The 23315-nt window shown below is 42.2% G+C and overlaps 2 pseudogenes; both read right to left on the bottom strand.

The window, feature by feature from the left end:
• Positions 1–313: 313 nt before the first annotated feature.
• LOC138830215 (chromodomain Y-like protein) lies at positions 314–15339 on the bottom strand (annotated as a pseudogene).
• A 2770-nt stretch (positions 15340–18109) lies between these two features.
• Positions 18110–19211, bottom strand: LOC138830214 (tubulin beta-2 chain-like; annotated as a pseudogene).
• Between the last annotated feature and the right edge of the window lie 4104 nt (positions 19212–23315).

Genomic DNA, 23315 nt, shown 5'->3' with positions numbered 1-23315 from the left:
TAAAAGTGAAGATCCTCCTGCCTCACATTCCGGAGTTCTAGGATAACAGTCATGCATTACCACATTCCTGTTTGAAACATTTAACTTTCATGTTAGATTATTTCTTTTTCACCTGTGGCCTTTATAAGCCTGATTTCGACATTTTTGGACCTTGGCGTGAACATTTGTCTGGATTATGAGGAAACAATAATTATTCCAACAGTTTCCCATATTGAAACACCCACTCCTTGGGTACTTGTCAACTCACTGTGTTCATCTGGCCTGTGTGGAGATTGTCCATTCTGCTCTGGTCCTTAAGAGGTCTGCAAGATTCTCAGCTGTGTACTAGAAGAACACAGAGATGGAGAGTTTTAGATAGCAATGAGAAAAAAGAAATTTACTTCACTGAAACTCTATTATTTGCCTTATTTTTGCCTGTCATATTTACCTTGCTCACAGTTTACATTCTTTTATGGTATAATGAAGTAATAACATTTATTTTCCTCAGCATTTAAGTTTAATTCTTTGTTTTCATTGAGACAAACTTCTAAGAAAGAACAACTAATCTCATGTTCATTTCCACAAATGGATGTTTTTATTTTCATATTCCCTTGTAAGACAATAATTCTTGGTGTGGCAAGTCAGGAAATAGAAATAGATTAAAATTTTAAACATGATACATTTATTTGTGATGTCAGTAAGCTTTGGAATTTTAGTCACTAAAATGTGTTTGACTACTACGTTTACTCTTGCCCACTCTGGTGAGAGCATCCTTAATTACTAAGTTATTAACAAGTGAATGGATTGCCAGACAAACTTTGAGAGTTTTTGTTTTCTTGGCAGACCATTAAACATTTCTTTAGAGGAAAAAATACCACACTATTTCTGCTCTTCATAGAGTCTACTATACTTCAGTTAATTCATCTGTAACTATTAGCATACAACTGAATGTATTTGCTTTTGGGTTTATTGGAACATTCTAGCAGCCACAAATAAGGGAAACCATGCAGCTTGTGTTCTCTGGGTCTGGATTACTTCCCATAATATAATTCTTTCCCAGTCTTTCCACATTATTACAAATGGTAGTCTATCATGCTCTCTGACGGATGAGTGGGATTTCTCTCTGTTTGTGTGTGTGTGTGTGTGTGTGTGTGTGTGTGTGTGTGTGTGTGTTCATACATACATTTATATATATGTATATATGTATATATGTACATATACACACATATATGTATATATATTTATATCTATATATACATATATGTATATAAAATGTGGTATACATGTATGTAACCTCATACATACATACATATATATGTATGTATGTAACCTCATACATACATACATATATATATATATATGTAACCTCATACATGTATACCACATTTTATTGATCCATTCACCATTTTAGGGTTTTCTGGGTACTGGAAAGTGAGAGACAGGAGCCTTATCCCTCTGTTTGTGGGAAGACATGAACTCTTGTAGAAACAGTCCTGAGCCTTGTTACCCTTTTTTATGGCCTGAAGTGGTAAAAGCTGATCGACAATTTGTTCACTTTTGCAATTCCTGGGGCCTGAACTCAGTGCCTGTGCACTGTCCCTAAGCATTTTTTGCTTAAAGCTAGCATACTAACACTTGAGCCACTGCAACACTTCCAGCTTTTTCTGGATATGTGGTTACTGAAGAATCAAACTCAGGGCTTCATGCATGCTAGGCAAGCACTCTACCACTAGGCCACCTTCCCAACCCAATATTTTATTTTTTAAAAAACTAACATGTAAAAGAAACAACTACATGAGCAACTGTATTACAGGAGGCAAGCTCCATGACTAGAACCATGACTTCCCTGGCCAGAAACCTGGGAGACCAGGCCTTTGCCACAAGTCTCCTGTGAGGTCAGCTTCCAACCACTGAGCATCATTTCATTGGCCTGAAAGGAAGGAGAGTGTTGAGATGTGAAACATGATGCAAGCAGACAGAGGAAGCCTCATCCCCCAATGTCAACAATGAGGATGGTTACTCACAAACCCCAGATCCTGTGGCACATGTGCTAGTAGACACTAATTATGAATTGTGTAGAGTCATGATCCAATGGGCAGATGGGTTGAGCTATTATGAGAAAGACATAACCTCATTCAGAATCATATGGACTCCAAAAATGTGAACTAGAAAAGGTCTACTTTGTGTTTGAGGTTATTGTTTTAACTTCCTTTATCTGCACTCTGTCCTCTAAAGTCAGCTCCCATGTGTGAACTCTTCATATGCAAGAAAATGAGCCATAAATAAGGCCAAGTAATTGTTAATCTTATGGAAGTGAGCCAGGCATAGAATGGCTGTCTGGGGTTTCTTTTCCTCTCTGAGTTACAAAAAGTGACTTGTTCCTGAGACAGAGCCCATGTTCTAATGGCTGAGCTATTACTGCTGGATATCAAATTTCACCATGTGGATATAACTATAAGAGACAAAGCAGCCAGGACTTTGATGTTCCCAAAATTATTGCCATGCTGAGTGAGTCTGACACATGACTTCGAATGACTGCATGAAGGAAGTGAACATTCTTTTGTTTTTACAACATGTAATAGTGTATAAATCGATACATCACTTTACACTGACTTTAATTTTGTCCCAGGTTTTCATTTTGGTTTCAGAGGAAAGTGTCTGGATTTACCATTCCAACAACAGGCTCCCAGATGCTCATGCAGGGTGAGGAGGGGAGAATGGGTCGAAATGATGACTTCCTTCTGTGTTTCCCTGGCAGTGCTGAAAATCAGACCCAGAGCTTCTGGGCTTCAGGTAAACAAGCAGTGGGTAGAGTCTCCCTTCTCAAGAGATGAAATCTTCATGAAAATTGCCCACAGGACACTACAGTTTCCACTGCTTTTTTACTTCCACGCAGTGCACATAGCACACGAACTAATGCTGGAGGGCACAGGTATGGCTGACTCACCACCCTTCAAGAGAGGCAAGAAGGATGAACACAGTGGCAGGGGACCTGTTCCTCAGCAGAAAGCCTTGCAAGGTTCTGAACACCACCCTAAGTGAGGCTGGCATTTGAGCACAGTCTTGGACAGATCATAAGCATCTGAAGAGTGTGGAATGTTCTGCTAATCCACAGGTTGACTAAGCAGCCTGTCCTTGGGGGAAAAGGATCTACTATAAGTAAACATTTATCAGAAATCTCACTAAACCTTGTTCTTTATATTAAGTCAGTTCTTCAAGGCAGACAAGTGAGAGTGGATAAAGGAGAAGGGCCCTAGGACCACTGCATTTTCCCATCTTAGAGCATCATTTTCTTTCTCAACATATAGTAGGGAAGCCACAGCCTAGTCCTGCTAGCCAATAGAAGTATATTCTCAATAGTATATGCCAATATGTTCAGGTCCAGATAACTCAGTGATAGTGGTTCCACTCTGTTCTCTCAGTAACTTCTCTTTTTTGAGATAGGGTCTAATCTAAGTAGGACTTTGGGCTAAGCTACCTTTGTATGCAGATCATAGGCATGTACCACCATGCCTAGTCTCATTACTTCTTTTTTGTTTTCTGCCCTTTGAAAGTCAGCCAATAGCTCTAACATCGTTCTCTTCCATTACATTCTATTCATGCCCTTATCTGGTTCTCTCCATCTGGTCTAACTGGAGCCATCTGTCTCTAGCCAGCACACTGTCATGGTGGTCCATCTTCCCAGCTAGCTCCATACACATCTGTTTGTTACTAGGGAGTCTTTCCTGACTTGTGCTTTTCACTTTTCCAAATGACTGGATGTGCAAGACAATAAAAGGAGTTCCTGAATTTTGCCAAGAGTGTGAATGACATGACTGATTCAAGGCTGTTAACCATTTTCTTTTCTTTTCTTTTCTTTCTTTCTTTTTTTTTTTTGGTCCGGTTGTAGGGCCTGAACTCTGGGCCTGGGCGCTGTCCCTCAGCTCTTCAGCTCAAGGCTAGTGCTCTACCATTTGAGCCACAGAGCCACTTCTGGCTTTTTTTCTTTTTGCTTATGTGGTGCTGGGGAATCGAACCCAGGGCCTCATGCATGCAAGGCAAGCACTCTACCACTGAACCACCTTCCCAGCCCCTTGTTAACCATTTTCCACTTAAACACACAAGCAGTGGGCCAGGATTGGTGGCTCATACCTGTGATCTTAGCTAATAGGTAGGCTTAAATCTGGAGGATGGTGGCTCTGAGACCAGCCTAAGCAGAAAAGTCTTGAGATCCCACCTTCAAAATAATCGCAAAAGAAGGTCTGGAAGTATGGCTTACGGTGAGCATACAATATGAGCAAGAGCTGTCATAGTATAGGTCACCTTGTGCTGCTTGTAGCACAGGTCCTTTAGTCCCAGGTCTGTACTAATAACATCTCTTCAATTCCAACTTTGTGTATGTGTGTGTATGTGTACAACTTCACGTACTCATGCACTTGTTGTGTACACTGATAATATTAAGTTGCACGTGCTTATGTTGCAGAGACTTCAAACTAATTTTTATCTTTCCAAACACAATGAACCATCAAGAATTCTACCACTGTCAACATTCATTACAAAGATTCCACTTCCAAAATGCCATTTGGTTAGATGGTGTTTACCTATCCATATTTACTTAGTCTTTCCTCTAGTTGACCCTCATCCTCCCATACCATTGCACCTCCACACATTCCCCCAGATTATTGTTTACAATGATCTTAACATTTTCCTGGAAATAAGGATTCTTTAGTGGTAGAATTAGCATTTAATTGCTAGCAAGTCAGCTTCTTCAGTAATAACTCACAATGAGCTTAAAGATCTACCCTTAATCAGGTAGGGATAGGTGGACACAGCATAGTAAAATGGACAAAAAAGCATTTCAATGCCAGGTGGACCACTATGGGACCTGATGCGACACCATCATGTGCTAAACATGGACATCCCAGGTGAGGGCAGAATACTCTCTTGTACGTGTGGGACTCCTGGATATCAGGAAAGTAGGAGGCTGAGACCTGAGTCCAACCCTTACTCTTCTCAAATTGCTGGCAAAGTTTCAGAAAAACTCAGTAATCTGCCCAAGGAAGGTATGCTAGGCTACAGGTGAAGAAAGACAGGAGCCTAAAACGTGGCATGCAATTTCTGAGAATACACCTTCATACTTACTAAGAACTTATGAGCTTATAGAAATTGATTTGTTGTGGTCAGACAGTGTGGGTATGCAAGCCAAGGAGGGGACTGGCCACTTCCTTACAGTATCATCCTATAGTGACAAGAAGAGGAAAATAACCCCAAATGGGACTGCACTGGTCATCTACTTGATGTCAAAGTATTGGGGCTGAACAGTACTGAGTGTTAACCTGGACTGCTGGTCAGAGAGCTGGAAAAGTAGGGAGTAGGATGTGAATTGAATGATAAATAGAGGGATGGGTTGATGGAAAGAATTGTCAACTGCAACATCACATTCAGATCTACCAGAGATCTCTCATAAAGGGCCAGTACAGTCAACCATATGAACCCATTAGCACTGGTCATTCTTGTTTGCTAGCAATCACTTTCTGACTTATCAGACATACACACACACCCCAAATGGCCATGGTTTGGTGGACACAGAGGGCTAGAATATAAATGTCAGTAAATGCCTGACATGTTAGCAGAGAGTATCAAAGTTTAGCCACCCTGCATTGTTCATTCCCAAGATTCTCAGCCTGTTAGGTCCTTGTGGCAAACTCAGTGCTCCAATGGGAAGAGAAGCTGCCTCCAGGCCTCCCTTTCTTATCCTCCAGGTCTCAGAAGTCCCCAAAAGGCTGGTCTGGAGGTGTGGGGGAATAATGCAGGCAAAGCCCAAGTGTTGGAGACTCCAATTCATAGCAATGATAGGGTGCTGCAGAGCTCTGGATTGTGTTGTGCCTCCAAGGGAAGGAGGCACTGTTGGCACATGAGTGCATCAGGGCTTCCTGATCCTCCCTGCCCAACAGCAGCTGTTCTGGATTGAGCAGCACACTGGGATGGGGTATGAGGCACCCTGGGGACAAGTACCCACCAGTAGAGGGATGGATAGGGCAGGTAAATCTACAGAGAACAGTGCCAGTACTGGGCAGCTGTGCTCTTTTATCAACTTCTCCACATTTCAGTTTTCAAAAACAACTTAGACTTTAGAGTAAGTTTCAACCTATGGAAAATTTACACAAGTGTGTTTCCCTCACTGCCCTAGCTCTCCCTTGATTCACATGTCATAAAACATGTTAATCAAAGTCAGAACATTTCCACTGAAGCCATAATAGTCATTAAACACAAACCCCGTACCAACCTCAACATTGCCTCCTTCTGCCCTTCTCTCACTCAGGAGTCCATCTGGTCCTGCAGATCGTTGCTCTCCTCTCCTTTGAGGGGCCAAAGTTCCAACTAAACCTCCATCCTTGGCCATTGTGAGGGGTTCTGCTCAGCATTTGCTGTCTTGGTAAGCATAGATTGAGGGATGTCGATGGACTGTTCCTCTTTGGCAGGAGCCTACAGAGCAACAGATGCTGCAGCCATCTCAGTGAATCACACTGGGGCACCGAGGTCACCATGCTTAACCTTGTTCATGGTACTCGTGTTAGAACTCAGAGTATTGTACTTGCTAGGTAGGTGAGCTATATTCCTATTTTGTGCTGGTCATTTTTTAGTTATGGTCTTGCTTCCTATCCAGGTACATGCCTGGGCCTGGACTCACCTATTTTAAGCTTCCTGTTGTAGTGAAGTTGATATTAATTGATAGCTTAAGAGGAGATGTCACCCAGTTTTTGGCTTGGGATGGCCCTGAATAATGATCATCCAAATCTTAGCATCTTAAATAGTTAGGATTACACATGTGACTCCCAGTTCCAATGTGCCTTCCTTCTCAACCCTACCAACTCAGCAGTGACTGACAGCTTCCTCTCCTCAGTTACTCTTACCCTCTGGAATTTCAGAGAGGAGACACACATTTTCTTCTTCATTGTACTCTAATTGCTCCAAAGATTGCCTGAAATTGTACTATCTCCCCTCATTGTAGGCTCCCCAAGGAAGTGATACCCTTGGATACTGGATATTTCTACATGAGGAGGTAAACTTAGCTGTGAACCCCAAAGGGAGATCCTGTTACTTCAGCTGTGGGCTGTCAGTTCCTTCTGCAACTCCCTCAGCTACAGTCATTTTCCATGACACAATTGTCTTCCTGCACTCCCCACACTGATGGGTACAAAGACAGCATCATGCCAATTGGCCAGGTCAAACTATGGGACACTCAGTGGTGGAGCTGGAGGAGATGCACTTGTCCCCTATCCAATCTGACATCCAGTCCCTCTCTTCAACAGAATTCAATCTTTGTGGATTCTCTTCTCTGCCAACACTCTCAGTCTGTCTCTAGAACTAAGGAACAAGGTATATGTAATTGAGAAAACACAAACACAATCTCTCATCATGAATGGACCAATTTAAATAGTGAAAAAATGAACCACAAAATTATACTGAACCCCTCTCCCTGCTTCTTTTATTTGTGCAAGTTTGCTCCCTAATTGCTTTTGTGTGTTTGTTGGGGAAGGTGTGTGGGTACGGGTGCGGGGGATATTGTGTATAATAGGACTTGAACTCAGGGCCTTTGGCTCTTAACCTAGCTCTTTTTTGTTCAAAGCTGGCACTCTACCATTCCAGCCACTGATCCCTAGTGGCTTTTTCCAGGCTAATTGCAATAAGAATCTCTTGGGTTTCTCTGCCTACAATGGCTTCAAACTGCAATTCTGGTATCAGCCTCCCAAAAGGCTAGTGTGTGAGCCACTAGTGCATGGCCTCCCACTGCCACTTTAAAAGGGCAGCTTTTAAAGTGAAGTAAAAGAAAATTCTTGATTGAAAACTGGGTATCAGTGTGATTTAGGTAAATCTGGAGGCTCCTCATGGGAGGAAAGGCCTTCTCCTGGGAAGTATTACAGCACTACATGAACCAAGTGGGTTTGATGAAATGTCCCCAGAGAACACACAAGATACCCTGAGTGAAACAACACCCAAAGCACAGGTTCTTAGGACATTGTCTAAAATAAGTTTTTAACCAAGGTGCTCACAGATGTGCCTCCCATATCCTTGGGAAAGATATCAGTAGAGCAGCCATCTGGATTCTGTCCTACGGGGGTACAAGGTGTTTGGAACCAAGCCTTTTCCTTGGTCCAAACCACATCACAAAGAGGCCATGTGGATGCTCCTAGTCCAATGGCTGGGCCTTTTACTGCTACAAAATTAGGCTTCTTAAACTGGATGAAAGTATTCACTAAGTTTCTAAAGTTAAAAAAGTACACAGGGAACAAGTAAAAACATTGCATATGTGAGCAGATGACAAAAATCTATTCTAGATTGGAAGTTGCCAAGCAGAAACTATGCAAATCATAAAAATTAAGATTTCTTAAAAAGCCTCCTCCCAGAAAAGGTAGATTGTGGATCTACCTGCTGCAGATTGTAAAGGCTTACCTACAGCCTGGATATTACACAGGTGTCGCTGCTACCACCAGTTGTAGGTGACATAGCCAGAAGGGCTTTCATATTTACAGTGGCTCTTGGCCACTCTGACTATTGCATATAGCATTTCCAACTTTCTCTCTTTGAAGACCCAAGGATCATACTGACTTTAGGGAGTTCTTGTATCCAAGAAAAGGGAAAATTCAGAGTGAACTTGGCACTAAGATTGTCTGGTACTGACTGAAGGGTTATTGACTAAGGGATATAACCTGCCCCTGCAAGGAGACTTTACACATTGAATTGGAAACACGTATTTTCTAAGGTCTTATAAGCTGGACTAAATTAACTTATGGACATGGAGATAAGCTAATTTAAGACATAAGGTTGGAAATAAAGATCAGCAAGCATCTCAATGCCTGTATCCCATTATGTGTTGTTGGATGCTACTGCCACAGGAAATTGGAGAGCAAAGCAGACATGGGAGAGGGAGGCCTTTGCAGGGGACAAGACCTTGCCATAAAACACAACCAATGCTGTGCTGGAGTTTGTTTTATAGGCTTTGTAGTTCCAGGGAGGTTGATGCTATACTATATAGGGAATCTGCTTCTTCCTCCCCACCATACAGCTGATTCTGTTTTCAGAGGTAGTCTCTTGTTCTGATTTCACAGAGTAGATCAAAGCATAAACTTATACCTACATACATATAAAGTGATTCTTTATAGGTAGTTTGAGCCTGACCTTTGAAGAATAACTAAAACTTTTCATATACAGAGTTCTAAGCCAGAGCTTGACTGACAACAGCTATTGAGGCACTTCCTACTAGTTCCTCATCCTCTGAATACTATCAAGATGGAATATAGTGCTGCATCTCCCCTCCCCCTCCCTTCCCCCCCCCCCCCCCCGTGCAAGTCCTGCAGTTGAATTCAGGGTCTTCTGCTTAGTTGGCTGGCACTTGAATACTTGAATCACACTTTCAGTCCTGTTTGTACTAATCATTGGAGGCTCAATTTTAACAGACTTTTCTAATTGATCTGGTCTTAACACAAATCCTCTGGATGTATCTCAGACTTTTGAGTAGCTAGAATTACAGATGTGAGTCACTGCTTCCAGCTAGATTATATTGTAAGGAGGGAGGTTGGGAGGTTTGTAAGGAACACAGGAGAACAGGGCTTGCAGATGCAGCAGATTCCAGCAACTGGTGTGAGGTGTAGTCCATTAGGTGAGGCCAACCTCATCTCAGCCTTGCCAATTGTCCCCAAGGTAAGTAATGTTTTGCATTATGCAAGAATTGATCCTTTAAAAGAATAAGCCACACTAATATCTAAGGTTTCTAAATGAGATGGCCCAAGGCATTATTCGAAAGCTCACAATGGAGTTTAACAATAAAGCTGTGGTACATGAAAACATAAGAATAAAAAAACTGTCCATGATTCCATGCTTCTCCCATGATATATTTGTACATACATAAAAAAATTCTCATCTCAAGCCCAAAGAAACACAGGTCCCATGGTTTCCCTTATTTGCAATGACTAGTATATGTCTGAGACAAGCAGAAATGTTCAGAGGAGTTGATGTTAGGTGAAATGAATCCCAAGATAAGGACTCATATTTTTTCTTTCTTGCTATTGTTTTAAACATATTTATAAGATGATTGTTTTGTGGTTTTTTATGTCCCTCCTCCTCAGTATAATCCCTGTTTTCACTGTATTTGATGTTGCTATAATTTGTGGAGGGGAAGGGAAAAAACAAATTGTTTAAACAGGGATACAGGTGGACCCATTGCAACAATGAGATGTACAAGACGTTATGTCAAAAAATGAATTTTACAACTCTGGCATGGTATGGGGAGGGAGATGGGAAGGGATGGTAAGGGGAAACAAAGGAGGAGGGAACAATGCTTGATAAGAAATGTACTCATTTGGGCTGGGAAGGTGGCTCAGTGGTACAGAGATTGCCTTGCATGCATGAGGCTCTGGGTTTGATTCCTCAGCACCACAGAAGCAGAAATAAAAAGCTGGAAGTGGTGCTGTGGCTCAAGTGGTTGAGCGCTAGCCTTGAGGTGAAGAGCTGAGGGACAGCGACCAGGCCCAGAGTTCAGGCCCATGACCGGACTCCCCACCCCCCAAAAAAAGAAATGTACTCATTACCTTGCTCGTGTAATTGTAACCCCTCTGTACTACATTTTCAAGATTAAAAAAAATTCTGGTTTCAAAGTCTTTGAGGAAAATCAATACCAGGATTTCAATAGGATTGATACATTGTTTTATAACTGGAATTTCAATTTTTGCCTGGAATGATAATAATGTCAAATAAAATTATGTCTCTATTTCAGAGGTCCATGCTAAATTCATCAGCAGCCCTGCTCAGAGGAAGGGTGCAATGATGATGTGTAAACTCATTTGTAAACATGAGTTGAACAGAAACTCAGTTTGTTAAAACACAGCCACCCACCAAATCTTTGTAGAAATGACCTGTCAGGAGAGACCTCTCCAGTCCACAAAGCTGTATGATCATGAACTACAAAAATCCAGCGGCAGTGTGGCTAGTGGTAGGAGATCATGATGGACCTAAAGAGGAAATGTGTACAGTTTTGTTAAGTATACATGCGGTTGTGTTTGCTAGCCATTGGGCTTGAACATAGGGCCTGTGCACTGTCTCTGAGCCTCTCTGTGCTCAAGGCTAGTGTTCTACCAACTAAATCCCAACACCACTTCCAGCTTTTTCTTAGTAGTTTATTGGAGATAAGAGTCTCATGGACTTTCTTGTCTCAGCTGGCTTCAAACTGCAATCCTCAGATTTCATCCCCCTGAGTAGCTAGGATTACAGGCATGAACCAGCAGGCCCCTGGTTTTTATACTTATCTTTTAAAACTTAATATTAAAGCCCATAAACATTAATAGGTGTACAATGCAGCATACTCAATTTGTATTTGTTCCCACTGGATTATCTGTGAACTGAGTTAAAGGCTGTCTTAGATATGGAAGGGAAGGAAAGATTTTCCACAAAGTTAGTTTTTGAAGACATTATTATTCAATAGAATTCCTTCTGAGAAGACACTTGACAAGATCAGATATTAGGTCAAACCCTCATGGAAGGGTGTAGGAATTGTCTGGGGAAACCAGGCAACAAAATTTGAATTAGGAGGTAGTGTGCTTCCTTCCTCAGCTTACTCAGCTTTATTATCTGAAGAAGAAAGGAATGAGTAGGAAGAGGTCAAGTTCTAGGGCCAGTTTACGGGTTTGTTTTGTTCTCTCTCCAAATCCTGTAATATAGGAATGCTGAGTAATAGCCTCTTCCTTTGGAAAGTCTGCACATTATCTCACTCTATCATGAGAGGAGACCTCACTTCTGTGGAGATAAGCTTGCTCTTGGGTCCTTCAGACACATAGTATGCAGACATCAAAAGTCCAATGCTATAAAGGGAACCCAAGATACTCAGTTTTATCAATGATGTAAGGGCCATTTCATGACAATGAATCTGCAAACTGGGTATCATCAATTCCAATAGTGGAAATAGCAGCCCTGGACAGTGGATGATGTAAGATGTTAATTGATCTCCATTATCACTTCCCTTTCCTTCCATTCTGAATATTTGCCACAATGAAGATCTTTGCCTCAAAAAGTTTAAGGAATTTGAGTCATGATACCACAGAAACAAGCAAAAATACAATACATAGAAATATTGTTTTGTGTAATGTCCCTCATAGGCATATAAAGTTAATTTAAATAAACTGAGTAAGAGAAAGGTTAAGTGAAACTGCTTTAAATAAGTAGTTTTTTCTGATTCTCCCATATTCCATTAAGCAAAATTATCGCTGATAAAAATACGTTTACTCAAAGCAGCAGCAATGCAGGTTTCACAGAAGCACAATGTTTCAGTTTCCTATAATATCAGCTGAGCCTTCTGTGGGATCTAGGAGAAGGACATGGCATAGGGAGGCTGGGAGAAGTAATAGGAGTGAGGATCTGATGAAAACAATCATCTAAAATCACCTAAAAGTGCATGAGATGAGGTTTCTACTTAAATATCTGTATCTATCTTTTCTCTTTCTCTAATCCCAGTACTACAAGCCTCAGCCACTGTCAAGGGCAGAGACTGGACACCTGAGGAGGGAGAAGACTGGAGAGCAGCAAGATTGGTAAGAAAAGCTCTAAGATACATAAGAGAGGACTCAGGTGGTCTCACAGAAGATGTACAAAGTCACCACTGAAGACAATGGTATGTGTGTGTGTTTCTGTGTATGTGTGTGCATATGTGTGTGTGTGTGTGTGTGTGTGTAAAAAGTGAGGCTTAAAGACATGCAACATATCCTGAACTATGATTTAACAATGAGCAGTGTCTACACTTTGATATGAGGTTCTGATAGTCTAGAGCAGAATTATGTCCACTGATGAAGGTTTATAATTTCAAGTCAAGTAAGAAGGCAATGCCTTCTAGCACCACATCTGAGAACTCAGAATAATAATGGGATTATAATATTTCAAACCATAGGTATGTTATTTTGGGGAATAACAGAGATGGGGGGGACTGAGATCCAAGGCTAGTCTAGGCAAAGTTTTAGCAAGCAGACCTTATCTCAACAAATTATTCTGGCTAGGTGGTTCATTCCTGAAATCCCAGCTCTGTGGGAGGTGTATGTGAGGGAAGAGCAAAGCCCAAAAATTACTTAAAATACTTAAAGCAAGATGGGGGCAGGAGGTGTGGTAGAATGCATGCCTAGCATGTATGAGGCTTTGAGTCCAATCAAACCATAATACTATTAAAACAACCCAACAGATGTAAGATGTGTTCATTAGCTGATTCAGCTTTTTTCCTCTCTACTAGAAATATTTAGAATTCGGGGAAGCATAGGAGAAGTGTACAGCACAAGTACCATGCAGCTGTACATTATCTATACAGCACTCTTAGCCAACATGCCGAGCACTTGCTGGGTTTCAGTTGTTGGCCTCTGATAAGCAGTCATTAATGTCAGACTCATAGAAAGAGCAGATGAGTTAATTGAGTCAACTGACTTAAATGACTGACATTGAAGCCTATGCAGGGCTGTGATCTTCAGTTCTAGTACTTGGAAAACTAACCCCAACCCCGATGCAAACACATTGGCTCTGCAAACCTGATTGCATCTGCCATCTTGGTGCCTTTTCTCTTTCTATCATCGGTGAGATGGTCTATGAAGTAAATTAAGTCCAGGCCACAATAGAAGATGCTGCCGGGTGCACTGAGATAGACCTGCTGTCATTGGCAGTGGCTGTTTTCAGGGCACTCAGGACTTCTTTTATCACCAGGAAGTCACCATAAGTTCCAATGATAAGGACCACTTTGGGTACAGACTACTATAAGCATTTTAAAGACCCCTCTGTATGGTATTTTCACAATAATAATCATAATAATAAAAAGAAAGCCTTTGTTTCTCTGAAGGTTACAAGAAATGGGTATTTCTGCAGTTTGAACAGCAGGTGGCACTTTTAACTACTTTACAAGTGAGTCCAGTCTGTTGTTTTTGTTATTGTTGTTGCTAATTTAGCTTAGGATAGAAACCTAAATGATATGGTGAGAGGGCAAAAAATCATTTAAAATGATCTTGGAAACATTAAAAAACCTCACCAGTGAAGAGATTGCAGTCTAAAAATGTACCAAAAATCAAGCCCTGAACTGCTTGTTCTGTATGAGTGTAGCTAGCACACAGACCTTCTGTAGGTAGCTTTCCTTGTCTGGAACAACCTACTCAAGCTGTGTACAAAGGAAAAGAAACAACACTAGAACTTAAAATTTGGAAATGCCCAGTGCAAGTTGAGATGTATGCATTTCCAGAGCCTTCCTAGCACTAGGGGCTTTTGAAAAACAATCTCTTCAACAACAATCTCCTTGGCCTTTGCAAGCTGCCTTTTCAGGTATTAGTCAATATGCATACATAGAAAGCCCCCTTGCTGTGTGCTCTGCCACAACACTAAGACCATCAGTGTTGTAGGATGATAGGGAAACTTTTCCCAGAACAGAATGCAGCCATTGTTATGTTTAGCAAACAATTAACCTGTCAAACTGGGCGCCAGTGGCCCTTGACTATAAACCCAGCTACTCAGGAGGCAGAGATCTGAGTATGCCAGTAAAAAACCAGCTTGGGAAGGATAGGCCTTGAGACACTTATCTCCAAGAAACCACCAGAAAACTGGAAGTGGCACTGTGGCTCAAGTGATAGAGAGCTATACTTGAGCTGAAGAACAGAGAGACAGCCCCTAGGCCTAGAGTTCAAGTCCCATGACCAACAAAATAAAGAAAAAGAAAGAAGGAAGGAAAAAAGAAAGAAAGAAAGAAAGAAAGAAAGAAAGAAAGAAAGAAAGAAAGAAAGAAAGAAAGAAAGAAAGAAAGAAAGAAACCTGTCATGATGAGAGATATGGCAAAGCTCAAGCCTTTGCAGATAAAGACATCCTGACCTGGGAGATGGCTCAAAAACAGAGGCACTGTTACCTTCTCCTGGTAAGAACCAAAGCTCCCACTGGAGCCCATACCATTAGAATAGAGCAGATGCCCAGCACATGCCTACAGCCCCAAGTCAGTGTGGCCAGAGTGATTAGCAGCCAAGCTTCCAAGTCCCCTTTGATTCCTGCCTCCTGGGCACATTGTGGGCCAGCTCAGAAGGAGGTTTCAGAAGAGCATAAAGAGCCATGAAGCAAAGCAGTCATGTAGAAACGCAAAGCACATGACTCTCACCTCTGGGATTCCAGAGTTATTCTCAGATTATTTTGTGGATAAGAAGATGTGAGTGAATCATCTTGCTTCCTGAAAAATATCTCTGTATAGGTAGGCACTCTTTGCCTCTCACTGAAATGCAACCACTTGTCCAAAGGCTGGTCTCATCTGTGGCCAATAAATTTCCTTTTCCCAGCCATCACCCCTTTAACAGACATCTGTATGTTGGCTGATAGCACATCCATGAATGGAGATGTACCTGTGAAGGGTTTGAAACCATAGTGGTCCATGATGTCCTATCACCATTTCTCTCCCACTGTCATCTCAGAATTAGACCAGAAGCTGGTTGCAATCACAGCACATATCAACACAAGACTGTCAATACCAGAACCTTGTCAAAGTCTACTTTAAAGATACCTTTCAGTTTCAATCTATGTCTGACAGAGTATCTACCCCCTACTTTTTTGGTCTAGGATATGTGCAGCTATAAACTAGGAGACTTTTAGAGAATAAGATTAGAGAGAATGGGTCTCCTGGACAGGATCTGCTATAGGTATGACAAGTTGGAAGGAAAAAGGAAACAGCATAAGGAAATATCATTAACATGGCCAAAGTGGTCAAAAGACATCTCTCCAATGCAAGAATGTCTCTTCTTGTCAGGCCATGGCCTGGTATGGTGGTGCCACTTTACACTCTGGTCCCATTAGAGTAACATAAATGTCATGGCTTCTTCCTTCCACGGCCTAGGCTGACTACCAGAGGTTAATTCCCTGTTTCTACCTCTGCTTTCTAAAAGGGTACACACATCAAGGGGCTTTCTTCTTCCCCCCTACAAATATTCTACCAATGTTCCCTCATTTCACAACTCCTCATTGCCAATCTGGGTGCTGCTTTTCTATGAGTCCTAATGTATCCTCTCCTGAGCCTAACATTTGTTGCCTTTCCTCCTTTTGGTGCTGGGGACTGAACTGAGAGTCATGTGTTTGCCAGGGATGTACTCTACCACTGAGCTGCATCTTCACCTCTGAACTTTGTTTATCATACTTGTCAAGAACTCTATTAAGTATTTGATACAATTACTAAGGTACATGAGAATAAGGGAGATGCTACACTTAGCAATTGGACAAAAAATCACCTATCTATAGGAATCACCTCCACATTAGCTTGTGTGGCAATGAATGCAGAGCTCTGGCTAGGAGAAAACAAAAGTCATGCCTGAAAAATACATGGTGGTCTACTGGTAAAATTATCAACAGGAGTTTTCTAAGGAGTGAGGCATGAGTCATTAATTATGAACCAAGAACTACTTCTTCAAAAGTGTAAAGAAACAAGCCAAAGCCACCAGAAAAGACTCATGAAAAGACTCATAAATGAGTACTTAAGAGAAAACAATAATGTTCTTAGTCAAACACTGGTAGATAGGATGGGTGGTGCCTCCATCACAGCTTGGCCTCAATCCTTAACCCACTGAGGAATGAGAGTTCCTTGGCCAGGCCTGCCTTCAGTTCTGACCCAGCAACCTTAGAAGATTTGGGGTCATCCAACCTGGTCAGTTCTAGGACTAGAGTCCTAGGGGAGTCAACACTTACTCCCTAGGACTCCCACAATGGAAGCTATTTGCACTTTGATCTCCCTGGGGCAAGGACACAAAACCTCCTTCTAGTCATAGATCACTCTCTGGGACAGTTTTACTTTCTAATGAGTGAGACCAGCTTGGCTTAAAGATCTCTATCCCACCCCTCCCTACCCTACCCCAACCTCAGGCCTGGTAGAGGAAAACTTACGGAACTTACCATCTCCCAACTTTACTAGCAACAAGGGACTTGCACCTCACCCAGAAGTACCTTTTCCTTAGAGCTTTCTATAATTTGCCATATTCCCATAGCCCTGTTTCTGAAGAAAAAGGTGCTCTTACAGGTTATTGGTGGCCATGGAGGAATGCTTGGCACAGACAACCTGCCTGGAGCCTCACTGAAAGAAGAGTGAAAGATTCTGGCAAAAAGAACCAGTGACTGATTTGGCCTCCAGTGAAAACAGAAGTGTTTACCTTTTTCCTGGCTATTGTAGGTTCTAAGCAATTGAGATTTCTGTTTCACTCACGTAAAGTAAACATACCCAACAGGCTAGATCCATCCATCCCTTATATCCTTACAACACCCTGTGGGCCTCAGACAGCTTTGACTGCTGGAAAAATGAACGTGAGAATGGGTCATTGGGACAGGCCATGTCTCCCCTCCTCTCCTTGACTTGGAAGTACTGTGTCAAGCAGTTCTGGATACACTATGGGACTAGTCAGCTTCTCAGCCTCTCACTCCCTCAAACAGCAAGAGTCACTTCTGTACTTAAAGCTCCAGACACCTTGAGAAACTACCCTGGAAACCAGGAACTTGCACTCATCCTGTGAGTGCTGCTTCATTGCCAATTGAACTCTAAACACAGGGATCAGTGTTCCTGATACTGTTTCTGGGGAATGTGACTGAAATCCCTCTGATGGGACATGAGACAAGAACCTGTGGTTGTCTGAAGGAGAAGTAGCATCTGGATCTAGTTTTCTTTCTCTTCAAACTGCTTTTTTGCTACTTGCATGCTTTTGAGAGATTGAAAACTATAAAACTGGGCCAGGGGGAAAAACAACAACATTGGCACTTGTCATCCTCCTCTTCAAAATAGCAGAAAAACCATGAATTTAATACTCCTCTTGAGTACCAGTCCTATATTGTTAAGATTAAATCCTTCTGGCCAAATTTATATTTCAAATACACTGAAAGAATAAAAAGGATTCTAAAGAAGAATAAGGGCTCAGGGTATAAAATGTATACTTCTTTATTTATACAAATAGGGTTTTAAAACAATCATATTTAAAAGAAATCTGCATTTTTACATTCACCGTCAGTGAGTTCCTGACAGAGAAGGCTGAGCATGATGATACATAGCAAGGTCCCACTGCAGGACAACAGTAGCTCAGGAAAGCACCATTTATTTGAGAAGCCGTAGGCAGGCTCTGGCATTCCTGTTGCACTGCTAGCAATGGGAAGTCTTAAACCTCTTCTTCCACAAGACTTCTTCAAATTCCCCCTGTTCATCAGCAGTGGCATCTTTGCATTGCTGGTACTTGGACACCGGGTTGTTGATGTTGCTCTCAGCCTCAGTGAACTCCGTCTCATCCATACCCTTGCCTGTATACCAGTGCAAGAATGCCTTGTGCTGCAACATGGCACTGAACTGCTCTGAGGTGTGCTTGAAGGGTTCCTGGATGGCTGTGTTGTTACCAATGAATGTGGCCAACATCGTGAGGCCATGTGGGGGGATGTCACACACAAGTGTCTTCACGTTGTTGGGGATCCATTCTGCAAAGTAGCTGCTTATTTGTTCTGCAAGTTGAGCATCTGCTCATCCACCTCCTTCATGGACATGCGGCCTCGGAAGATGGCAGCCGCTATCAGGTAGCAGCCATGGTGGGGATCACAGGTTACCATCGTGTTCTTGGTGTCAAACATCTGCTGGGTGAGCTTGGGCCCTGAAAGAGCATTGTACTGCTGGCTGGCATGGCTGGACAGGGTGCAAGGCCAGGCATGAAGAAGTTCAGGCAGGGGAAGGACACCATGTTCACAGCCAGCTTGCGCAGGTCTGCATTCAGCTGGGCAGGGAAGCACAGGCAAATGGTGACCTTGCTCATGGTAGCCAACACCAGGTGGTTCAGGTCTCCATAGGTGGGCATGGGCAGCTTCAGGGTGCAAAAGCAGATGTCATACAGGGCCTCGTTGTCAATGTAGAATGTTTCATCTGCATATTCCAACTGGTGGACAGATAAGATGGTGTTGTAGGGTTAGGTGAGGATGATAGGGTTAGGTGGATAAAGGCTCAGCCCAGCACTGGGAACTAGTGTCTGGATGTTAGGGAGGAGGGGTGCCTGTTAGCCATCTCCTATGGACTATGATGACATATCAAATATGAAGTTGTCTGGTCTGAAACTCTGGCCAAATGGTTCCGATCTCACTGAGTCTAAGGTGCCAGTGTCCAACATCTTGGGCAAGGGCATGACACTGAAGGTGTTCATGATGCTGTCTGGGAACTCCTCTCGGATCTTATTGAGAATCAGGGTGCCCATGCCTGACCTGGTGCCACCTCCCAGGGAGTAGTGCAGCTAGAAACCCTGGAGACAGCCACACCTTTCTGCTCACCACTTCCAACACTGACTCCACCAGCGCGGCTCCCTCTGTGTGGTGGCCCTTGGCCCAGTTATTGCCTGCCCTGTTCTGGCCTATCAGACACAAAGACATGATGAGACACATACTCCAGGAATAATGACTGTGTTATATGCATTGTGAAGACTATAGGCTCCTCTGAGCAACTTTGGCTATTATTTTAGATACACTTTGGTGAAATAAAGGAAATGTTTTCTTTTTTTGGGTCCAGTCATGGGCCTGAACTCTGGGCCTGGGCGCTGTCCCTCAGCTCTTCAGCTCAAGGCTAGTGCTCTACCACTTAAGCCACAGCACCACTTCTGGCTTTTTTTTTCCTGCTTATATGGTGCTGAGGAATCGAACCCAGGGCCTCATGCATGCAAGGCAAGCACTGTACTGCTGAGCCACCTTCCTAGCCCTCAGGAAATGTTTTCAATGTGTCTGGGACCCTACAAATCACCCAGGTTCTAAAGAAAGTAAAGACAATGTGGAGGAAGATACATTTTAACCCAAACCACGTGCGTACTTCTAAAAATGAGCAGAGCCTGGGGATGGGAAGGGGTCTCAGTGGTAGAGTGCTTGCCTCACATGCACAATGCCGTGGGATCGATTCCTCAACACCACATAAACAGAAAAAGCCAGAAGAGATGCTGTGGTTCAAGCGGTAGAGTGCTTGCTTGAGCTGAAGAGCTGAGGTACAGTGCTCAGGCCCAGAGTTCAAGCCCCACGACCGACCAAAAAAAAAATGAACAGAGCCTGCCTCAATAATGGAAAAGTACTTACTTTCACAGGAGGAACAGGAGAACAGAATGGTAAGAGGGAAGCTAAGCTGCAGGCACTTGTCTGCACCTTGCTCATACATAGCTGTGCTTTGATTTCTGGTGTCCTGAAGTGGTTCCCTGTTATTGCCAGGTATTTGAAATGGCCAGCAGCGCTGAAACCTTGTTGGAGGCATTCCCTGCTCGCTGTTCATTCCCTTCAGAGGCTGTTTGCAGACTGGCATTTATCTGTGCTGATTGAGTGGCCAGGGACATGACTCCCATGGACTGAAATAGGTAGGTTAGGTGAGGATGATATCTAGATGGATAAAGGCTCAGCTCAGCTCTGGGAACTGGAGTGTGCCTGGATGTTAGGAAGGAGGGGTGCCTATTAGCCATCTTCCATGGACCATGCTGACCTACTAAATATGAAGTGTCTGGTCTGAAACTCTATGGTTCCAATCTTACTGAGTCTAAGGTGCCAGGCTCTACATCCACCATGATGGCCCGAGGAACATATTTGTTGCTTGTGGGAACAAGAGTTGACTTAGGCCTATACTTGACAAGGAACTTAGGGGCAGAGCTTATGATTCTAAGTGGCTCTCAGCATTCATTACAGAAATTACAGCATTTCAGACATGGAAACAGAAAAGATATCTTGAGAATGAATCACCATGCAAGAGGCTTCAGCAACTTTAAGGACGTTTGCAGTTGTCTATTTCCATGCATTTCATTCCTTTGCTTTGGGCATGGTGGCTGAAATCTCAGCTACTCAGAAGGCAAAGATGAGCATCAGGCTTTGAGTCTAATGGGGCAAAAGAAAGATGACAACACCTTTTCTTGTTGTTGTTGTTCATGGTGGGGCTTGAACTCTGAGCCTGGGCTGAGTCCCTCAGCTCTTCAGCTCAAGGCTAGCACTCTATCACTTGAGCCACAGTCCCACTTTCAGTTTTCTGAGTTGTTTATTGTAGATAAGGGTCTCAGGGGCTTTCCTGCCCAGGCTGAATTTGAACCATGATTCTCATTTCTCAGCCTCCTGAGTAGCTAGGATTACTGGTGTGAGTCATCATTGCCTATCAGCAAGAACCTTTCTCTTTTTTTGTTAATTTTATTTTTATTGTAAAGGTGCTGTATAGAGGAGTTACAGTTACATGAGTAAGGAAATGAGAACATTTATTGTTGAACATTGTTACCCACTCCTTTGTTGTTCTCCCTTTCCTTCCCCAATTAAAAGTAGCTAGGTGCAGAGCACCATTGGCTCATGCCTATAATCTTAGCAACTGTGGATTTGGAGATCAGAGGATCGCTGTTCAAAGCCAGCCTCGGCAGGAAAGTCTGTGAGACTCTTATCTCCAATAAACTAATAGAAAACCAGAAATGGCACTGTGGCTTAAGTGGTATGGCTGCTTGTTTTGAACAGAAGAGTTGGGGCACAGTGCATAGGCACAGAGTTTAAGCGCCACTGCCGACAAAAAAACAAACAAAACAAAAGAGCCAGGTGTGGCTCTTCAGCAAGTAAATGTAGAGGAATTCAAGTATAATGCTTTCCTGGGGAAAATACATAAAATACATATTTCTTGTGTTATAATGTTTCAATAATTGTTATCAAATAGCACATTTCCCTGTATTCAAATACTCAGAGCAACCTTGGGCGATTACTTGCAATTTGCCATTTAACCTGATTTTTCAAAAGGGATATCAGTTAAAATGATATAAACATGAGTTTGAGATTGCCCCCTTCCTAAACAATCACATGAAGAAAACTGGCCATCCTGCCTGATATGCAGGATCTAATAAAGACACAACATAAAATACTGTTCATAGGAGTGACACAATCCCACACAACTCTCAACCAAGGAACCACAAGATTAAAGTCTTATATCTTACTTAAGCAATATCAACACAAAATACCAAGGTGAGGACATCCCCAAATGTAGATCCATAAAACTCAAATACATTAAATAGCTCTGTCCTTTTGTTTGCACTTTTTCATTGGTTTATTACACAGGAAAACCAATTATCTACGATTCTGTTTGTATACAATAATGTAGAATGGAAACTCTTTATATAAAATTAAATGAATTTCACATTGACATTTACAAAAACTGAAAATCTACTCTGTAGACTTCAGTAAGGTTGTTTGTATTAGGAAAGACAATATGAATCATTTAAAAGCAGTGTTTACATATTATTATTGGGTTTTTCTACATCACAACAATGTTTTCTACTTTAAAAACCTTAAAAAGAATTTATTGTTGGCTAAGTATCCATATTCAAAATGCTGAAGTCCAGAAGTGTTATAGATTTCAGGGTGAGACACTTTATTTATGCTTTGTGATTTGGACTATTCACATATATATTAGTGACTGAACATCCCTCTTTAAAATTTTAAAATTTTCAATTTCAAAAATTTTCTTTTTAGAAATTTAATCTGTATTTTAAAGAGGGCAATGCAACTGGGCTCTGGTTGCTGAAGGGTGAAATTCTAGCTACTGAAAAGTCTGAGATCTTAGGATCGCAGATTGAAGCCAGCTGGGGCAGGAAATTCTGGGAGACTCTTATCTCCAAGAAACTACCTGAAATAGTTGGTGCCATGCCACCTCCTATGCCACCTCTGCATGAGATCGTGTTAGACAAAGAGCTTTAAGGAAGCATGCCTGCAGGAAGAGGGTGTTGGTTCAAGGCATCCCATACACTTGGCTGCACCTTTATAGCCTCTACCTTTATTCTTACTATATTCTTCTTGGCTGTACATTCGTTGCTTTTATTCTCGTTTTGGCTATTTTTCTATTGATCCGTGAACAGAGCATGTTGTTTCTTTCCAGTCCAATGGAGATGACTTCTCTAAATAATAAAGACTAGGACCAAAGATTAAATGTGGGCGATGCCCCAATCAATCTATCATCTGATGTGACGCTGCCTCCAAAAACTCCTACAACTTCACAAGCGGTTTTGCAGCTCACGCATAGTAAACATAAAAACTTAAAATTTCCAAATATGTTACAACAAGCAGAATTAATGAATTAAACTAAGCTAGAAGGAGTTATCCCAGAAGCCCAGAGAGTTCTAAAAAAAGGAACCCCTGATAATAAAAGGAAAAGAAAGATTGAAGAGATGAAAGACAATGCCTATGCCCAGAGTTGAAACCCCATGACAAGAAAAAAAAATCCAGGTGTGGCTAGTCAGCAAGTACAGGTAGGGGGAATTCAGTAAAAGGCTTTTCTGAGGAATTCACAAGTGTATACTCAAAAATTAAAACAAAATATATGGTGGAGTGGCTCAGGT

Source organism: Dipodomys merriami, unplaced genomic scaffold, assembly GCF_024711535.1.
Source record: "Dipodomys merriami isolate MVZ:Mamm:240054 unplaced genomic scaffold, mDipMer1.0.p SCAF_186, whole genome shotgun sequence".
Taxonomy (NCBI): domain Eukaryota; kingdom Metazoa; phylum Chordata; class Mammalia; order Rodentia; family Heteromyidae; genus Dipodomys; species Dipodomys merriami.
The sequence above is the reverse complement of the archived record's forward strand: the minus strand, read 5'-3'. Positions and strand labels throughout refer to the sequence as shown.